The sequence below is a fragment of the Cucumis melo genome, chromosome 8, assembly GCF_025177605.1.
Source record: "Cucumis melo cultivar AY chromosome 8, USDA_Cmelo_AY_1.0, whole genome shotgun sequence".
Lineage (NCBI taxonomy): Eukaryota > Viridiplantae > Streptophyta > Magnoliopsida > Cucurbitales > Cucurbitaceae > Cucumis > Cucumis melo.
Genome location: NC_066864.1, coordinates 12,074,972 through 12,097,137, shown reverse-complemented (window position 1 = coordinate 12,097,137; position 22,166 = coordinate 12,074,972). Strand labels below are relative to the sequence as shown.

At 36.3% G+C, this 22,166-nt stretch overlaps 3 non-coding genes across 3 annotated transcripts; all 3 read left to right on the top strand.

The window, feature by feature from the left end:
• Positions 1 to 213: 213 nt before the first annotated feature.
• LOC127150779 (U6 spliceosomal RNA) lies at positions 214 to 316 on the top strand. The gene has a single exon (XR_007823359.1). It is a non-coding gene; the product is annotated as a U6 spliceosomal RNA (small nuclear RNA).
• Positions 317 to 7,172: 6,856 nt separating this feature from the next.
• LOC127150773 (U5 spliceosomal RNA) lies at positions 7,173 to 7,289 on the top strand. Its single transcript, XR_007823352.1, has one exon. It is a non-coding gene; the product is annotated as a U5 spliceosomal RNA (small nuclear RNA).
• Positions 7,290 to 21,386: 14,097 nt separating this feature from the next.
• On the top strand, positions 21,387 to 21,489 carry LOC127150775 (U6 spliceosomal RNA). The gene has a single exon (XR_007823354.1). It is a non-coding gene; the product is annotated as a U6 spliceosomal RNA (small nuclear RNA).
• Positions 21,490 to 22,166: the final 677 nt, after the last annotated feature.

The window sequence follows — 22,166 nt, the reverse complement described above, 5'->3', positions numbered from 1 at the left end:
CATATATATCTATATAGACTTTAGTTTATATGATTATTATAAGGGGAGGAGGATTTGTTTATTATTAACTTTGTTTTCTATAGTTAGTTCCAGCTGTAAATGCCTTAGCCTGGGACAGAAAAAGGGAATCTCTTGCAAACCATGATCAACCTATATCGTTAAGGAACAACAATGTGATATCCTATATATAGAGGTTAGTATAACAAGTAGATTGTCCCTTTGGTGACATTCGATAAAATTGGAATGATACAAGGAAGATTAGCATGGCTCTTGTGTAAGGATGACATGCACAAATCACGAAATGGTCCAATTTATTTTCCTTTTCAATTTGCACTCTTTAACATAGGTTTTTCTTCTTTAAGTGGATAGTCGGACTCCTCTTTTTTAGCCTTATACCTTATTAACTTCATCTAGAAGTGTCCACAGGGTGGAGATGGGAACGGGGATGCCACTCTCCGCCCCCTATCCCATTCCCCATCCCCACGAATTTCAGGGTGGGGGATCGGAGCAGAGCTGAGGTTGGGGTCAGGGAATGTATTCCCCATCTTCTACTTCTGAAATGTCAAGGGGAAAAATAATTCCCATTCTCTGTGTATTCGAGGATTACCCGCAAGTTAAATGGACATCTCTACTTCCTTATGCCCCTTTGTTCTACCATATTCCCACGACACCCCTTGTTGATTCTATTAAAATAGTTATAGAATTTTCCCTTTTTGCCCTTGGGTCCTATATCGTATTCTCAAGATACCCCTGTTGTGAGACTCTTTTTCCCTCTATTAACTTTTTATGCTTTCAATTTAATCTTGCAAATTAATTTATTAAGTTGTTCTATAACCATTTACTGTTGTTATCATTTCTCTAACGAAAGGATTTTCCTTATGATTTCTTCTTTCCAAAATATATTTATCAACAAGAATTGCCCCTCAATATTTACTTAGACTCAACACACCTTCCAAGGAAAAGTGACATTTTCTTTTTTTCCTTACTTTTCTCTCTTCAAGTTATTAAAGCAGGTGGATTTTGTTGTTTAATTATTTATTATTTCACTCCTTACAAATTTTTTCATACCCATGAGGGAGAACAAGTATATTTCTTTTTTAAGGAAAAAATAGAGGGAAGAAACTACTTTGTATTTCTTAAATTATAGCAAGGCTGATTCTATCATTAATTCAATGCCTCATGGTAGAGAGACATATTTAAAATCAGGCTGTTACAAGGATATAATTCACTTTGAATATTGCCCTCTAAATATTGGAATCATTATAGCTTGACATAGCTATGTACACTTTAGTTTCATGAATATACAATAAACCCTAACATTGTATATAACGATAAATGCCAAGATCTTTGAACTAGATAACTTTACAAATTAAAAAATTTGTTAAAGAACAACATACCTTGATCCATGAATTATCTTCTTGAGGAATTGTGTTTCTTTCACTTGCCTTTCTTTTAGACTTAATTTAAGTTTCTTGATGGGAAGAATAAACTAGTTAATGAGGCAGTGAGAGGACCAATCCCTAATGTTCTATTTATAGACACCACCCATCATGGTGTTGAAGTAGGACATTATCTTTTAACCTAATGGGCCTAATAAAATAATAAGTCCAAAAGGGATAAATAATAGATATGCAATTGGGCCACATTAATGATAATATTATATTTAAGAATAAATCTAACATTCTCCCACTTGGCCCATTGACATTATTTACCATATACATTTATAGACATAATGCGTAAAATTAAACTTAACTGAAGTTCCTTATAATACATGGTGGATTGATTCTGGTTGTACCATTCATGTTTCCAATACGATGCAGTGATTCCTTACGACCCGAACCACAAACCCAAATGAGAGATTCATTTTTATGGGAAACAGTGTCAAAGTTCCAATTGAAGCTGTAGGAACCTATCGTTTAACTTTAGATACTGGACATTATTTAGACCTTTTGATACCTTTTATGTTCCTTCTATTTCTCGTAATTTGATTTCCTTGTCAAAACTTGATACTTCTGGTTATTACTTTAAATTTGGGAATGAGTGTTTTAGTTTATTCAAACAGAACATTTTTATTGGTTCTGGTATTCTTTGTGATGGCTTATATAAATTAAAGCTTGATAATGTTTTTGCTGAGAGTTTGTTAACTTTGCATCATAATGTTGGTACTAAACGTGGTCAAACTAATGAATCGTCAGCTTACTTGTGGCATAAACGTTTAGGTCATATATCTAAAGAAAGAATTAAAAGATTGATAAAGAATGAAATTCTTCCAAATTTGGATTTTACTGACCTTGGAATTTGTATGGATTGTATTAAAGGAAAACAAACAAAATACACAGTTAATAAAGAAGCCACAAAAAGCTCACAACTTCTTGAAATTATACACACTGATATTTGTGGGTCTTTTGATGTTCCATCTTTTGGTGGAGAAAAGTATTTTATCACCTTTATTGATGATTTCTCAAGTTATGGTTATATCTATTTATTGCATGAGAAATCTCAAGCAATAGATGCCTTAAAGTATTTATAAATGAAGTTGAAAGGCAATTAGATAGAAAGGTGAAAATCTTAAGATCTGATAGAGGTGGTGAGTATTATGGAAAATATGACGAGAATGGACAAGCGGAAGTAAGAATTTATGGTGAGTATTATGGTGAGTATTTTGGGGTTTTCAAGCGGAAGTAAGAATTTATAATCCACATGAAAAGAAACTGGATTCAAGAACAACCAGTGGTTTCTTCATTGGTTATCTAGAAAAATCAAAAGGGTATAGATTTTATTGTCCTAACCATAGTACGAGAATAGTTGAAATTGGAAATGTAAGGTTCATTAAGAATGACATAATTAGTGGGAGTTTGGAACAGCGAAAAGTGGAAATTCAAGAAGTTAGGGTGGAAATTCCTTCATCTATAACTTCTTCTCAAGTTGTTGTTCCTGTAGTTGTTGACTCTGTTAACAATCCACAAGAACAACAAATTAATGGTCAAACACCACATAATGATATTGTAACAAATGAACCTGTAACTGAGGGACCACAAGAAATAGAATTATGAAGATATGTTAGATAAAAAAGATCAGCTATTTCTGATAACTATTTGGTTTATTTGCATTAGTCAGAATTTGACTTAAACATTGATAATGATCCGGTTTCGTTTTCACAAGCCATTAAAGGAGATAATTCTACTAAATGGTTAGATGTCATGAAAGAAGAGTTAAAATCTATGAATGATAATGAAGTCTGGGATCTTGTAGAATTTCCTAAAGAAAGTAAAAAAGTTGGGTGTAAATGAGTCTTTAAGACCAAACGTGACTCAAATGGCAATATTGAACGATACAAGGCTAGACTTGTTGCCAAAGGTTATATTCAGAAAGATGACATTGACTACAAAGAGACATTTTCTCCTGTCTCGAAAAAGGACTCATTAAGAATTATTATGACTTTGGTAGCTTATAATGACTTTGGTAGCTTATTATGACTTTGGTAGCTCATTATGATTTAGAGCTTCATCAAATAGATGTGAAAACTGCCTTTCTAAATGGAAATTTAGATGAAGAAGTGTTCATGGATCAACCAAAAGGTTTTATGGTTGAAGGAAAGGAACATATGGTGTGTAAATTAAACAGGTCAATATATGGACTTAAACAAGCTTCCAGACAATGGTATCTTAAGTTTAATGATACTATCACATCTTTTGGTTTTAAAGAAAACATCGTTGATCGATGTATATACCTAAAGATCAGTGGGAGTAAGTTTATAATTATTGTTCTATATGTTGATGACATCTTGCTTGCTACAAATGACTTGGGTTTATTATGTCAAACCAAAGAATTTCTTTCTAAAAACTTTGAAATGAAAGATATGGATGAGACATCCTATGTGATTGGAATTGAAATATTCCGTGACCGAACACATGGATTGTTAGGATTGTCTCAAAAGGCCTATATTAATAAAGTTTTAGAGAAATTTTAGATGGACAAATGCTCTTCAAGTGTAGTTCCAATTCAGAAGGGAGATAAATTTAGTCTCATGCAATGTCCAAAAAATGAATTGGAACGAAATCAGATGGAAACTATTCCTTATGCATCTATTGTTAGAAGCTTATTGTATGCACAAACTTGCACTAGATCAGACATCAATTTTGATGTGGGTATGCTCGATAGGTATCAAAGTAATCCAGGAATGGATCGTTGGAAAGCTGAAAAGAAAGTTTTAAGGTATTTGCAAGGAACAAAGGATTATATGCTTACTTACAAGAGATCTTGGATATTCAGATTCAAATTTTGTCGGATGTGTGGATACAAGAAAATCCACTTTTGGCTATTTGTTCCTGTTAGCTGAAGGAGCAACTTCATAGAAAAGTGTAAAGCAGTCTATTATTGCTGCATCCACTATGGGAGCTGAATTTGTAGCATGCTTTGAGGCTACATTCATGGTTTATGGCTGCGGAACTTTATCTCAGGACTTGGAATTGTCGACAGTATTGCCAAGTATTCTAAAGCCGCTGAGAATTTATTGTGATAATTTTACAGCAGTTTTCTTCTAAAAAAGCGACAAGTATTCTAAAGGTGTTAAACATATGAAATTCAAATACTTTGCCGTTAAAGAAGAAGTTCAGAAACAGAGGGTGTCAATTGAACACATTAGCACTAAACTTATGATTGCGGATCCACTGACTAAAGGATTGTCACCAAAGACGTTCAATGATCACGTTGAACGTATGGGCATCAATAGGTATCATCATTGAGATGAAGATTATATTATTTGACACTTTGAGCTCATTTATTTATTGTTTCTGATTTTATCTTATGGTTCTGTTCTTATGATTAGTATATACATAAAGGAATTATGTAAACCAAACAAGACATCGTCTTTGATAAAGACACTTATTGTTGGACCATTATTGATTATCTTTATTATAGGTCATATTAATAGAAGAACAATTTCAGTGATACATGGAAGGGAGTATGTTAATGCAATGATGTATGACCGCCATGATCCTTTAGTAGTTTCTTTGACTTGACACGATATGTTATGAAGTTTAATTTTGCGCATTATGTCTATGAACGTATATGGTAAATAATGTCAATGGGCCAAGTGGGAGAATGTTAGATTTATTCTTAAATATAATATTATAATTATTTATCCCCTTTGGACTTATTATTTTATTAGGTCCATTAGGTTAAAAGATAATGTCTTACTTTAACATCATGATGTGTGGTGTCTATAAATAAAACTTTAGGGATTGGTCCTTTCACTGCTTCATTAACTAGTTTATTCTTCCAATCAAGAAACTTAAATTAAGTCTAAAAGGAAGGCAAGTGAGAGAAACACAATTCCTCAAGAAAATTATTCATGGATCAAGGTATGTTGTTCTTTAACTAATTCTTAATTTATAAAGTTATCTAGTTCAAAGATCTTGACACTTATCGTTATATACAATGTTAGGGTTTATTGTATATTCATGAAACTAAAGTTTACACATGTGGTATCAGAGCCTTGATTGAGAACTTATAACTTTACATGGATGATTAATGATTTATTTTTATGTTTCCGCTGCATGTTTTCTTAAATTTAAATCAAGATTCTTTAATTATTGATTATCATTTGAATTAAAGATTCTTTAATTAAAGATTATGAATTTGAAAATTTGATTTTATCGAAAGCTGGAAAAAGAAAGAAAATTATAAAAGCTTTTAATTGATCCACCGCGGCCATCAAATTTTAATTGATCCACCGCCGGCCAAAGTATTATGTTCCTTTTTTTTTTTTCAATTTTGATTAGCAATTAAAGTATTATCTAATGAAATACAAACCTAATTAAAGGAATTAGAAGGCTTGTCAAAAAAATTTTTCTTTTCATATCAATTTCAAGTTTTTCTTCAGAAAATTTAGTGAATTAAATCTTTTTTAATCCATAATTAAAGAAATTAAAATCTAATAAAGATTACAATATCGTTGAAAATCTAATTCATCATAAATCTAATTAAATTTTAGATTTTAATGATTTTTGAAATATTGCATATATTTAGTTTATGTTGAAATTGATGATCATGTGTTAATTCTATTTTATGTGTTATGTTTAAAGTATCTATTTATCTTTAAAATTTAAATTATACAATTAAATTTTTGGAGGATAATGTATAAATATTTGAAGTTTTGATGAAATTCTTGTATCTAACTGAATTATGAGGTAAATCACTTGGCATTATGTTGTTTGATATCTATATATTAGGAATAATTTGTTAGTCACCAAAGTGACCAAATTATTAAGTTTTATAGATATTCTATTGATAGTGTTTTGCAAATTAAGAAAATAATTATTTGTGATTATTTTAATATGATATCTATATTATGAATAATCATGTAAACTTTAGTTTCATGAATATATAATAAACCTTAACATTGTATATAACGATAAATGCCAAAATCTTTGAACTAGATAACTTTGCAAATTAAAAATTAGTTAAGGAACAACATACTTTGATCCATGAATAATCTTCTTGAGGAATTGTGTTTCTCTCACTTGCCTTCCTTTTAGACTTAATTTAAGTTTCTTGATGGGAAGAATAAACTAGTTAATGAAGCAGTGAAAGGACCAATCCCTAAAGTTTTATTTATAGACACCGCCCATCATGGTGTTAAAGTAAGACATTATCTTTTAATCTAATGGACTTAATAAAATAATAAGTTCAAAAGGGATAAATAATAGATAATGCAATTGGATCACATTAATGATAATATTATATTTAAGAATAAATCTAACAAGCTAAACCAAAGGTGAATGTAAATTGTAAATTTGGGTGTCTTATTGATATAAATATATATAGTGCTGTATGTAAAATGTAAATTTGGGTGTCTTTCATGGTGGTAATCATATATATATATATATATATATATATATATATATATATATATATATAATATTGGTAAGAGCTCTGGTTAAGTTTGTTTGGGGTTTTAGTTAATAGTGCTGTAAGGGATAAACCACGTGGCAACTTTTGTTTGGTTTCTGATATCTGAATAAACAGAGCAGCACCCAAAAGAAAAAGAATAAAATGGAAGACAAAAATAGCCTTGGATATTGAGAATTCCCACATCGGAAAGAACACGGCCAAGTGAATTCGTGCAGTGCCTATATAAACTCATTGACATTCAAAAGCAAAAGCCATGGAGCCGTGCGATGAGCACAGAGCGAACTATTCTTTCGCCTTTTACTAAAGAATATTGTGTGCTCGTCGCTTACAGCGGCATACGCTTATTTTTTAAGGGATCCTTTGGAATTGGTCCCTACAATTTTAGTCAAATGGTTTTTTACTAGGGAATGGATTGGAGCCGTAGGATGGCAAATGTAATATGGGGAGGGAATGAGTCTTTATTTGTTTTTTTTCTGTTGGATGAAAAAAGAGTGAAAAAAAAGTATAATATTTTGTAATATAAGGATGTCCAACGTGTATACACAATTTAGTTTTTTACTCTGAATCTAAAAAGAAAAGAAAAAATGAATCTAAAAAGATGAGACAAATATTTAAAAAATTAAAAAGAAAAGAAAAAATGAATCTGAGACAAATATTTAAAAAATGGTTAATTTTAATATTTAATTAATTACGAAAGTTTAATTAATTTACGCATTTTAAACTAACTCAATCCTTTTTCTTTAGTTCTCATATTCTTGGTACAAAATTTAAATAATATTTGATACAATTCGTACAAGATTTAAATGATATTAGTACAAGACAGAAATAGACTACTATCATTAATAAATCGTTTAGATTTGGTACAAAGATCGTTTAGTCTGGGTACAAAATCGTTTAGACATGGTACAATGGTATAAGATTATTTAGACTCGGTACAAGATCGTTTAGACTTGTAAAGACTTGCTACGAGATTATTTACACTTGTTACGAGATTGTTTAGACTTGTTAAGAAATCATTTAGATTGGGTATGAGATCATTTAGACTGAGCACAAAATCTTTTTTTCATACATGTATGACCGATTAAATGTAGATACTTTTGTTATTTCACATTGTGGGCATATGAGTTTTGTTTTTCTTAATTGTTCAATATGGTATAAATATTTTTGCCTTCCTTTTATTTATTTTTGTACTATAATACTATCTTTCAATATATAATATATTACTGTTTCTTCATGCAGTATGATATATTAATGTTTAATGGTTGATATCATATAGCTTATTGAATATAACTTAAATCTAACTAATATAGCAGTACAAAGGATTGTTTTAATTAACTTAGTACAATTTTTTTTTTTAATAGTGTTTTCATTAACTTAGTACAAAAGATTGTAACTTTTTTAAAAATGAATAAAAACATAACTTTTAAAAATATTAAATTTATAGAATAAAATTTCAACGGGTTAAATCGCTAACTTTAATTTACAGAAATATATTTTTTATTTAACTTTTAATTAAAATTAATATGTTTATAATAATGTTCTTTTATACGTATTTACCTTATTTTCTATCATATAATAAAAAAGCTATATTCTCATTTATTATATTATATAAAATCTATAATTCTATTTTAAAATTATCGTAACTATGTATATAGTGTAAACCTAAAAATATAATATTAACCATCATCATTAACAAAAATATGCTAAAATTTACTTTTGTCTAAATTAGTTTGGTTTATACATAATTTAATTATATATGATTCTTTTAATATTGCTAGAAACATAATTATGGGATATGTATTGTTTTAGTTGGTAAGTCTTGTTTTCTATCATCAAAGTCTTAATTATTAACTAGTTTATTATGCTTTAATTTTATAATTTTCTTAAAATAAAACCTTCCAATGATTTTGAGAATGGATCTAATATAAAACATTAGAACTATTGAAATGAAAAAAAAAATAAAAATTTCAAAACTTTTGACATATACACAAGAATTCATATGTTATAATTATAAATATTTACGACCCATATAACAATTTAAGAAAGAAGTTCAATTATTTTTTCATATATTCTATATTTGCTCTTATTAGTTTTGATTATTGCAGGACGACTTTTCAGTTATTTTTCTTCTTCTTTGCGATTTATTTGACTCTTCTTCATATTATTAATTTTTTTCATATTATTGTTTCTCCTTCTTTATATTTCCACTTCTTCATGTTTGCGAATCTCCATTTCCTTTTCTAGAATTTCTTCCTTCTCCATCTTTCATCTTCTTCTTTTCCTTCTTGGTATATATAAGATCTTAAAAGATATTGGTACATGTCTAAACAATCATGTACCAATATTTGAACGATCAGTTGTCTATCCCATATAGACATAAAGATAGAACGCTACCACTAATAGATCATTAAGACTGAGTACAAGATTGTTTAGACTTGATACAAGATCATTTAGATTGAGTACAAGATCGTTTATATTTGGCATAAGATTGTTTAAATTTGGTACAAGGATACAAGATCATTTAGACTTGGTACAAATTAAATTCATTTTTCACGCATGTGTGACCAATTAATCGCGGAGTACTTTTGTTATTTCACATTGTGGGTTTTTGAGCTTTTTTATTTTTCAAAATTGTTTTATACGGTATAAATATTTTGGCGCTTTGTTCTATTTTTGAAACAAACCCATTAATTTATTATACTTTTCACATTCTATTCCATTAGCCCTCTTAAATTTATTAAATGGATCTTTTAAAAAATATAACACAAAATATTTAACAATTCAAAAAATGAAAAAAGTCCACAGACTCACAATTGAAAATACCAAAAATGTCCCGTCAACCACGTCGTCCACAACGTGCATAATTTATTTGGTACATGATCGTTTAGATTTAGTTATTGTTTTGTTACAAGGTCGTTTAGATTTGATTTTTTTCAAGATTTTCTATACACGATTATTTAATTTGGTTACACTATTGTTTAGGCTTGGTATATAATATTCATATATTTTTTTCAAGATTCTTTTGTACACGATCGTTTAGATTTGACTAAATGATTTATTTAAAGATTGTTTTGGTACACAATTATTTATTTAGTCACTTAATTGGTTTAGTGATTAAAAAAAAACCTCAATCTTATGGACAAACTTTTATTAAATAAGTAGGATGAACAACAATTTTGATAAGTGGTTGACTTTCTTAGTTTTTTTTTTTCTTTTTTGCTTTGTTCATTTTCATTAGGATTTTTAAAACAAAATTTTTTGTAGTATCTGTTTGTTAATTAAATTTTGGTATCCAACGTGTTAAAGTAAATCAACTTTTATTTTTAAACACGTAAAGTTACACTTCATTTTAATATTATTAAAGTGCACTTAGAATTTTCTTTGAAATAATTACTGAAAAATCAAAGTTTCGTACAAATTTGAATGAATTTCGTAATAACATTTGTTAAAATTTTATTGAAATTAAAAATTCATAAATTATTGTGAATTTATATACTAATCTGTGTAAAATTTAGATCTATTAAAATTATGAAATATATTGAAAATAAAGAACACACCTTCTTCCCGCAATGTCATTTTGAATAGACTTCTTTTAAAAAATCTTTAAATTACTATTTCAAGTACATTATAATATGGACAACACTCAAGCTATTTTATTTACTTCTACAACAAATATAAAATTTTGAATATCAAACTCAAAAGATTCTCTACTATTTTTGTTTTTAGTTTGGTGTGACATGAATTTAGGAGTGAACATGTCTTTTTGTTCTTATATATATATCTCGTTTTTGGTAACGCTCAGAAAGTTGATTGGAGTGATAGTTACTCATTGGCTCAAAATCAATTCTATTCCATTTCTCTAATTGAATTGATTCAGCTTTAATAATATTTACAAGAGAAATCAAATTGAAGGGATTTATTTGACGGATTTCTAAACCCCTTTTTCATAATTTCAAGTTTATGTGAGTACGGCGTAATTATTATTGGAAGAATTTTGGGAAATTGCCAAATATAATCCTTTAAGGGATTGTGGGGTTTTAGGATTGATGGGTGAAAATAGACTTTTAAGAAATATATGAGTGAAAATCCAATTTATTAAAATTTCCCCTTCTCTTTCACACAATAAACTCACTCTTTCCCCTCACTTCTTATCTTCTTCCTCAAAGTGAAGCGGAGCCGTCGACCCGCAGCCGCAGTGTTAGCCAGACCGCCTCACGCCAGCCGTTTTGCGTGAAGCGGAGCCGTCGACCCACAGCCACAGTGTTAGTTGGATCGCCCCGCGCCACCCGTCGAAGCCGGCGAAGCCAAATCGCGATTGCCCTCCGCACCGACCCGCGAACCCCGTCGATCCGCCCGAGTCCGGAAACCCACGCCGCGCCTCGTTCACGCGTAAACCCGACCCGGTCGTGTCTCCACCCCGCGACCCGAACGCCCACGTCTGCACTGCCAGCCGAGCCGCATGCGCACAGCACCTGCGCCCAAGCCGAGCCGCGCCCACGTCGTAGACGAGCCGCTCCTCTCCGCGCTGCGCTGCACCTGTTCGCGTCGTGTCCAAGCCAATCCCAGCCTTCAAACCGAGCCGGTTTCTGCTTCTCTAGCCGAGCCGACCCGCCTATCCTTGAGCCGCCAGCCTGCTCTGGTCCCTTTGCACCTATTTTGGTAAGTCAAATGGGTTTCTTTGCATACCCAGTCGAGACTTGAATTTCAACCTAAATAATTTAATTTGGACTAAATTAAATTATTTCTCTTAAGGAACACCTTGGACCAATTGCTTGGAGCGTTGGATTTCTTCAGCAAGGGCTCAAGCGTTGCAACCTCGACCTATGGTAAGTTGTCTCAACTACATTTTTGGGTCTTGGGTCATTTGCCGAGTTAATCATGAAAATTGGCGTATTAAACATTTAGGACCTCGCTGCTTGGAAAGCACATTTTTCTGGTCGTTAGGACTCGTTGAGCAAATCTCCAGGTAAGAGATTTCTACTACTAGCTCTACGACTAGAACCATGAGACCGTATACACTTCCAGTTATGCATGTTAAGGACTAGACTGTATAACACATGTAAATTAACTAGAGTATGATGTGACTGATGATGTAGTTTTATATGATGGCATGGTAATGTGATGACGTGGCTTATTATGACTGTATGTTGGATATTCTGATGAGATATGAGAGGATGATTGATATGATTACATGATGGTGTTATGTATATGTATGCTGTGGTTAGGGTACCTTTTAGCTTAGCCTATTAGAGTCGTATCTGCATGGGTGTCCTTTGGGATCACCACCTATTTAGGACTGCGTAGTCCGACGGGACGCCAGTCTAGCATGGATATAGATATGATTCGAGTGATTCGACGGGATCCTCGCAGCCCGATTGTCTTAGTTCTTCCTCCGAGTTCACTACAGACCAGTATGTCCTAGGTGCTCCCTCGGGACATCGAAGACCAGATTTTTGTTCCTACAGGAGCGCATGTTGCACGTGTTTGAGAACGTGCTAGAGATTGGGTACCATTTTCAGGACTCTAATAGGAAGTTAACAGGCACCTAGTGGGACTAGTAGTGGGTCCCTTACTGAGTATTTTATACTCACTCTCTCCATGTCATGTATTTCAGGTAGAGGTCGAGGTAGGGGCAAGAGCAAGCTGGCGAGCGACCAGAAGTGACCGTGGCGAGCCATAGGGATTTCTGCTTCCGCTCACACCCCGTTTTAAACATTTAGTACTTGAGTTTTATTTTCTTCTTTATTTACTATTTCGTTTCTTTAAAATAAATAGGGCCCGAGTAGGATTTTAATATTTTTTTTTATAATTCGTACATTACCCTGATTTGATTTTTTATAAATAAAATTTTGAGGTTTTATTCATTTTAACTAAACTTTATGACTTAAATTATGTTAATTACATTTAGTAATGACTTCGGCTCAGTATAAGGAGTTGGGTCGTTACAGTTGGTATAAGAGCCCAGTGTTTTAGGTTCTGTAGACTGACTTACGATGTAAGTCTTTGTTTTGTTTTGGTTTTATTTTACCCTATGGTTATACGGTCCTTCGTCACTCGCTAGGTATGTCTCAAAGCCTTTTAATGTTAAGATTATAATCTTGCTTGAATAGACTAGACATAAAAATTTGAGTGTTATGTTCTTGTGGTAAAAGTTTTTACTGGTGAAATTTAGGGAGAATGCCGCCACGTAGAGGTGCACGTCGAGGAGGTGGTAGGGGAGGCAGAGGAGCCGGTCGTGGCCAGTCGGAGGAGCAACCTGCTGTGCCGACGGTCGACCTTAACGCACCGGTCACCCAGGCAGATCTTGCCGTAATGGAGCAGCGCTATCAAGACATGTTGCAAGCTGCTCTAGCGCCTTTCCTCGCTGTCCAGCAGAACCAGGTCGCCCCTGTTCAGGCCCAGACCGTCATTCCTCCAGCCCCGGTGGAAGCTCAGCCCGCGCCAGTTCAACTGTCGGTTGAGGCCAAACACTTGAGAGACTTTAGGAAGTATAATCCTAAGACTTTTGACAGATCCATGGACAACCCCACAAAGGCACAAATGTGGTTGACGTCCATAGAGACTATCTTTCGGTACATGAAGTGCCCAGAAGACCAAAAGGTGCAGTGTGCAGTTTTCTTCCTGGAGGATAGAGGCACCGCCTGGTGGGAGACTGCTGAGAGGATGCTGGGGGGCGACGTCAGCAAAATAACCTGGGAGCAGTTCAAGGAAAACTTCTACGCTAAGTTCTTCTCTGACAACGTGAAGCACGCCAAGCTGCAAGAATTCCTAAACTTGGAGCAAGGCAACATGACCGTGGAGCAGTACGTCGCCGAGTTCGACATGCTATCCCGTTTCGCTTCCGATGTGGTAAGGGATGAGGCTGCCAGGACTGAGAAATTTGTTAGAGGTCTCAGACTAGACGTCCAGGGCATTGTCCGAGCCCTCCGGCTAGCTACTCATGCTGATGCACTACGCATAGCACTAGATTTGAGCCTGCATGAGAGAGCCGATTCGTCTAAGGCCGTCGACAGAGGGTCAGCCCTGGGACAGAAGAGGAAGGTTGAGTCGCAGCCTGACGTGATACCGCAGCGAACTCTGAGGTCAGGAGGTGTCTTTCAGAGACACCGACGGGAGCTTGCAGCAGCCGCGAGAACTCTGAGAGAGCTACCTGTCTGTGCTACCTGTGGGAGAGTCCATGGAGCACGTTGCTTGGTCGGGAGTGAAGTTTGCTTCAGGTGTAGACAACCAGGACACACTGCTAATGCGTGTCCTCGAAAACCCTTTGAGTCGACACCGCACCAGCCTTCCGCTTCCCAACAGAGAAGAGTTTTTGCCACTACCTGTCAGGAGGCCGAGCGAGCTGGTAAAGTGGTGACAGGTACGCTCCCAATCTTGGGGCATTATGCTTTTGTACTGTTTGACTCTGGGTCATCCTACTCATTCATATCCTCTGTGTTCGTTCAGCATGTGGGTTTAGAGGTAGAACCATTGGGTAGTGTTTTTTCTGTTTCTACTCCATCTGGGGAGGTCCTGTTGTCTAACAAAAAAAATAAAAGCATGTCGGGTGAAGATAGCGAATCATATGTTAGACGTGACCCTACTAGTGTTAGACATGCAGGATTTTTATGTGATTTTAGGCATGGATTGGCTGTCAGTTAACTATGCAAGTATAGACTGTTTTGGTAAGGAAGTCGTCTTCAACCCTCCCTCTGGGCCTAGTTTCAAATTTAGGGGGGCAGACATTGTATGTATACCCAAGGTCATCTCAGCCATGAAGGCGAGTAAACTGCTCAGCCAGGGTACTTGGGACATCTTGGCAAGCGTAGTGGATACCAGAGAACAAGAAGTTTCCCTGTCCTCCGAACCAGTGGTAAGGGAGTACCCTAATGTTTTCCCCGACGAGCTTCCAAGACTTCCGCCTCCCAGGGAGATAGACTTCGCCATCGAGTTAGAACCGGACACTGCTCCTATCTCGAGGGCCCCTTACAGAATGGCTCCAGCCGAGCTAAAGGAGCTAAAGGTACAGCTGTAGAAGTTGCTGGAAAGGGGTTTCATCTGACCCAGTGTGTCACCTTGGGGAGCCCCAGTGTTGTTTGTGAAAAAGAAGGATGGGTGGATGCGCCTTTGCATTGACTACATAGAGCTGAATAAGGTGACAGTCAAGAACCGCTACCCCTTGCCCAGGATTGATGACTTGTTCGATCAGTTGCATGGAGTCACTGTCTTTTCTAAGATCGACCTGCGATCAGGCTATCACCAGTTGAGAATCAGGGACAGTGATATCCCTAAGACGGCCTTTCGTTCTAGATACGGATATTATGAGTTCATTGCGATGTCTTTTGGGTTGATTAATGCTCCTGCGGTATTCATGGACTTGATGAATAGGGTGTTTAAGGACTTCCTAAACTCGTTCGTCATAGTTTTCATTGACGACATTTTGATCTACTTCAAAACGGAGGTTGAGCATGAGGAGCACTTGCACCAAGTTTTGGAGACTCTTCGAGCCAATAGGCTGTATGCCAAGTTCTCCAAGTGCGAGTTCTGGCTGAAGAAGGTATCTTTCCTTGGACATGGGTGTCCAGTGAGGGAGTTTCTGTGGATCCAACAAAGATCGAAGCGGTTACCAATTGGCCTCGACCGTCTACAGTTGGCGAGATTCGTAGTTTCCTGGACTTGGCAGGTTACTATAGGAGGTTCGTGGAAGACTTCTCACGTATAGCCAGCCCCTTGATCCAGTTGACCAGGAAGGAAACCCCTTTTGTTTGGAGCCCAGCTTGCGAGGGTAGCTTCCAGGAGCTTAAGCAGAAGCTAGTGACTGCACCAGTCCTGACAGTGCCCGATGGGTCGAGAAGTTTTGTGATCTACAATGATGCCTCCAAAAAGGGACTGAGCTGTGTTCTGATGCAACAAGGTAAGGTAGTTGCTTATGCCTCCCGTCAGTTGAAGAGTCATGAGCAGAACTACCCTACCCACGATTTAGAGTTGGCAGCAGTGGTCTTTGCACTAAAGATATGGAGGCACTACCTGTATGGTGAGAAGATACAGATTTTCACTGACCATAAGAGCCTGAAGTACTTCTTCACCCAAGGAGCTGAACATGAGGCAGATGAGGTGACTTGAGTTAGTGAAAGACTATGAGTGTGAGATTCTGTACCACCCAGGTAAGGCTAAATGTAGTAGCTGATGCGCTGAGTAGGAAGGTTGCACATTCAACAGCACTGATCACCAAGCAAGCCCCCTTACTTAGAGATTTTGAGAGAGCCGAGATTGCAGTCTCCGTAGGAGAGGTTACCTCACAGTTTTCAGTACAGCCGACCCTGAGACAGAGGATTATTGTTGCTCAGTTAAATGATCCTTATTTGGTCGAGAAACGTCGTTTGGTAGAGACAGGGCTAGGTGAGGATTTCTCCATATCCTCTGACGATGGCCTTACGTTTGAGGGACGCTTGTGTGTGCCAGAAGACAGTGCAGTCAAGACAGAGCTTTTGACTGAGGCTCATAGTTCTCCATTTACTATGCACCTTGAAAGTACAAAGATGTACCAGAACTTAAGGGGTGTCTATTGGTGGAGGAACATGAAGAGAGAAGTGGCAGATTTTGTCAATAGGTGTCTGGTATGCCAGCAGGTGAAGGCACCTAGACAGCGACCAGTCGGGTTGTTGCAACCCTTGAGTGTGTCGGGATGGAAATGGGAGAGTGTGTCGATGGACTTCATTACAGGACTGCCCAAGACCCTAAAGGGCTATACAGTGATCTGGGTTGTTGTCGACAGACTCACGAAGTCAGCCTACTTTGTTCCAGGAAAATCCACTTACACTGCCAGTAAGAGGGGACAGCTATATATGACGGAGATAGTGAGACTTCATGGAGTACCTGTATCCATCGTTTCGGACAGAGATGCTCGTTTCACATTGAAGTTCTGAAAAGGACTTCAACTTGCATTAGGCACGAGGTTAGACTTCAGCACAGCTTTTCATCCGCAGACCGATGGTCAAACAGAGAGGCTGAACCAGATTTTGGAGGACATGCTGAGAGCCTGTGTGCTAGAGTTTTCAGGGAGTTGGGACTCCCATTTGCATTTGATAGAGTTCGTCTATAATAACAGCTACCATGCTACTATCGGCATGGCACCATTTGAGGCTCTATATGGTAAGTGTTGTAGATCTCCTGTCTGCTGGGGCGAGGTCAGTGAGCAGAGGATGCTAGGCCCCGAGTTAGTTCAGACCACCAATGCAACCATACAGAAGATCCGAGCTCGTATGCTGACAGCACAGAGCAGACAGAAGAGTTATGCTGATGTACGACGCAAGGATCTCGAGTTTGAGGTGGGAGACATGGTCTTTCTGAAGGTAGCACTTATGAAGGGTGTTCTGAGGTTCGAGAAGAAGGGGAAGCTAAGTCCACGCTTTGTAGGCCGTTTGAGATACTGGAGCGGATTGGCCCTGTAGCTTACTGCTTGGCGTTGCCCCCATCTCTTTCTGCAGTGCACGATGTGTTCCATGTCTCCATGCTGAGGAAGTATGTCGTAGATCCGATGCATGTAGTGGACTTCGAGCCACTGCAAATCAGTGAGAACTTGAGCTACGAGGAGCAGCCTGTTGAGATCTTGGCAAGGGAAGTCAAGAAGCTCCGTAGTCGAGAAATTTCACTGGTCAAAGTTCTTTGGCGAAACCATGGAGTTGAAGAGGCCACGTGGGAGAGAGAAAAGGACATGAGAGCCCAGTACCCCGAGCTGGTCGAGGATTAGAACTTTCGAGGATGAAAGTTTTCTAAGGAGGGAAGGTTGTAACGCCCCAACAGATTGGATTTTTCATTTTATCGTCTTAAGTGTAACTATGGAAATTTCGAATTTACTTGAGGAACTTGATTATTTTTTACTTTGTTATTAATTAAGGTTTAGAGTTATAATTATTTTGATTTGGATAATAATTGTTTTATTTGGAAATAAATTTGGTAAAGTTATTTATTGAAGTTTAAGGTTGGTTGGTTGAGGAGAGAGATGTGAGGATTTAATTGGGGAAAAGAAAGAAAGAAAGAATTATTTTAAAAAGAGAGAAAAGGGGGATTTGGTGAGATTTGGAGGAGGAGAGAGAAGGTGGGGTTAATTGGTGTTTAAATGAGGCCTAGGGACCCGTGCACCATAAAAACCCATCATCTTCTTAAAAAAAAAAGAGGAAAAGGGAAGCTAATTTGAAACCCTAGCCGCCGCCGACCACAGCTCTACCGCGCCGCTGGATTTCAGCCAGCACGTACGGGACCTCAGCTGCAATCCTGAACCGACCACGTGGAGCTCCGCCGGTCCCTCGTCTGCCCCGCGCCAGCCGTCTCGCGTGAAGCGGAGCCGTCGACCCGCAGTCGCAGTGTTAGCGGGACCACCCCGCGCCAGCCGTCTCGCGTGAAGCAAAGCCGTCGACCCGTAGCCGCAGTGTTAGTTGGATCGCCTCGCGCCACCCGTCGAAGCCGACGAAGCCAAGCCGCGACTGCGCCTTCGCACCGACCCTCGAACCCCGTCGATCCGCCCGAGTCCGGAAACCCGCGTTGCGCCTCGTTCACGCGTAAACTAGACTCGGTCGCGTCTCCGGCCCGCGACCCGAACGACCCGCGTCTGCACCGCCAGTCGAGCCGCACGCGCACAGCACCTGCGCCCAAGCCGAGCCACGCCCGCATCGTAGCCGAGCTGCTCCACTCTACGCCGCGTCGCGCCTGTCTGCGCTGTGTCCGAGCCGATCCCAGCCTTCAAGCCGAGCCGGTTCCTGCTTCTCTAGCCGAGCCGACTCGCCTGTCCTCGAGCCGCCAGCCTGCTCCGGTCCCTTTGCACCTATTTTGATAAGTCAAATGGGTTTCTTTGCATACCCAGCCGAGACTTGAATTTCAACCTAAATAATTTAATTTGGACTAAATTAAATTATTTCTCTTAAGGAACACCTTGGACCAATTGACTTGGAACGTTGGATTTCTTCAGCAAGGGCTCAAGCGTTGCAACCTCGACCTATGGTAAGTTGTCTCAACTACATTTTTGGGTCTTGGGTCATTTTCCGAGTTAATCATGAAAATTGGCGTATTAAACATTTAAGACCTTGCTGCTTGGAAAGCACATTTTTCTGGTCGTTAGGACTCGTTGAGCAAATCTCCAGGTAAGAGATTTCTACTATTAGCTTTACGACTAGAACCATGAGACCGTATACACTTCCAGTTATGCATGTTAAGGACTAGACTGTATAACACATGTAAATTAATGAGAGTATGATGTGACTGATGATGTGGTTTTATATGATGGCATGGTAATGTGATGACGTGGCTTATTATGACTGTATGTTGGATATTGTGATGAGATGTGAGAGGATGATTAGACTAATATGATTACATGATGGTGTTATGTATATGTATGCTGTGGTTAGGGTACCTGTTAGCTTAGCCTATTAGAGTCGTACCTGCATGGGTGTCCTTCGGGATCACCACCTATTTAGGACTGCGTAGTCCGATAGGACGCCAGTCTAGCATGGATATAGATATGATTCGAGTGATTCGACGGGATCTTCGCAGCCCGATTGTCTTAGTGCTTCCTCCGGGTTCACTACAGACCAGTATGTCCTAGGTGCTCCCCCAGGACACCGAAGACCAGATTTTTGTTCCTACGGGAGCGCATGTTGCACTTGTTCGAGAACGTGCCATAGATTGGGTACCATTTTCAGAACTCTAATAGGAAGTTAACAGGCACCTAGTGGGACTAGTATTGGGTCCCTTACTGAGTATTTTATACTCACTCTCTCCATGTCATGTATTTTAGGTAGAGGCCGAGGTAGGGGCAAGGGCAAGCTAGCGAGCGACAAGAAGTGACCGTGGGGAGCCATAGGGATTTCTGCTTCCGCTCACACCTCGTTTTAAACATTTAGTACTTGAGTTTTATTTTCTTCTTTATTTACTATTTCGTTTCTTTAAAATAGATAGGGCCCGAGTAGGATTTTAATATTTTTTTTATATTTCGCACATTACCCTGATTTGATTTTTTATAAAGAAAATTTTGAGGTTTTATTCATTTTAACTAAACTTTATGACTTAAATTATGTTAATTACATTTAGTAATGACTTCGGCTCAGTATAAGGAGTTGAGTCGTTACATATATATATATATATATTTTGCTTCATCTATATGGTTTAAATTTTAGAACAAAACATTTAGGCTTATGATTTTTTATTTTATTTTACTTGTTTATGTGAAATTAGATAGGTGTGTATCCGAACCTTGATTTACTTATTTATTTAATGATTTATTAAACTTATTTTTTCAAACTTATTCTTAATCTTTCTTAAGAGAGGTAGAAATTTGATTTTTGTTCATGATCGTGTACCAAGATTTTTTATATTTGGTACACGATTTTGAACCAAAAACACTTTAAAAAAAATAATGCAAGATTTATGATTGATTGGAAACAAAGATCATGATTTCAAAAAAGTATAAATGAAAAATTGCAGAAGAAAAGAAGAAAGAAGATAGAAAGGAAAAGAAAATTACAGAAGAAGATAAGAAAGAATATTGAAAGGAAGAACAATGAAACTTGGAATATTAAAAAAAAAAATAGCAAGCTTTATGGGTTTTTTGATTTTGTTATACAGACGATAAATATTTTAATGCTTTGTTATATTTATGAAAATTAACCATAAAAGTCTGAAAGAATAAGTTTAATAAATTATTAAATAAATAAATAAGTAAATTAAGGTTAAGGTACACACCTATCTAATTTCACATAAAAAGATAAAATAAAATAATCATAAACCTAAATATTTTGTTCTAAAATTTAAATCAAAGAGATGAAACTATATAAATGTTTAATTGTAAAAAAAATCATATCCAAATTCAACTAGATAAGTTAATATAACGTAGTTAAAAAAATATCTTATCAAACTATAAAAAGGAAAAACAATCTAATTTATTACTTGTTTAAATTTATGACATGTTTAAAAAAAGAATCGAAAATGGGAGGGAGTTGATGGAAACTTAAAACAATTAATATATAAATTTATTTTAAAAATACTTTTTAATAATTAAAATAAACAAATTTTGAAGAGAAAGAGAATTTGAAAGAGGTTAGAGAGAAGTTAGAGGAAGAAGATAACAAGTGGGAGAAGATTGTGAGTTTGTTGGGTGAAAAAGAAGGGAAAATTTCATTCAAGGCTAAATTGGACTTTTTACTCTTTTTTTTTTCTTTTTTATCTTTAAAGTCTAATTTTCTCCCCCCAACAATCCTAAAACCTCACAACCCCTTAAAAAATGAACTATATTTGGCAATTTCCCAAGAATTTTGTTTGACCATTTTCTTTATGACTTTATTGCTTTTTTTTTTTTAATTTTTTTTATCATGTGGAGTAGGTGAGGGTATCTTTATTTTAATATAGTTTATATCCATGTGGGGCTTTGAAGAGAATTCCCACATCGCCTGGGAAAAACACTAGAATATTCTATATATCTAACTTAGTGGAGGTTTATGATTGTCCCTTCGGGGACATCCGATAAAATTGGAACGATACAGAGAAGATTAGCATGGCCCCTGCGCAAGGATGACACGCACAAATCGAGAAATGGTCCAAATTTTTTTCTCTTCTACCTTTTGATTTTATTTCATATTCCCAAGATACTTCTTAACCTCATTTTAGTTCTATATCATATTCCCAAGACATATCTTGTTGATCAAAAATAGTAATAAAAATGTTCAGCTAACCTCATGTTTTGGATGAGACATGACTGAGATTCTTTTTCACTCTACTAACTTAATTTGCTTTCTATTTGCTTTGCTTCTGCAAATTTCATTTTCTGAAGTTGTTATAGATTCTTACCCATCATGGGGGAAATATATTTATTTTGAAGAGAAAAAATTGGAGGGGGAGTACTTTCTAAATTGTTGCTAGGGGAATAGGTTGGCCTAACTAAATCAAAGATGTACATCATGAATTTAGATCTTTGAATTCACGGATATATATTACTTTAGTTTGTCTAACGTGTCTATATATCTGAAACGTATTAAACACTTCGACATTTGTTAAACATGTATCAGATACTTGTTAGTGTAATAAATATATTAATCGTTCATAGAATGTAGACTAAAGAGATACATATAAAATAATAATATAATAACTTTTTGAGTGTGAAGTACTTCAAGCTAAGTCTTTAAACATGTGGATGCATCAACTTATTTACATTGAATTATCTTTTACTATAAAAATGATCTATATTTTTTAAAATGTTTATTTTGATAAATGTGTCCTTGTCGAGT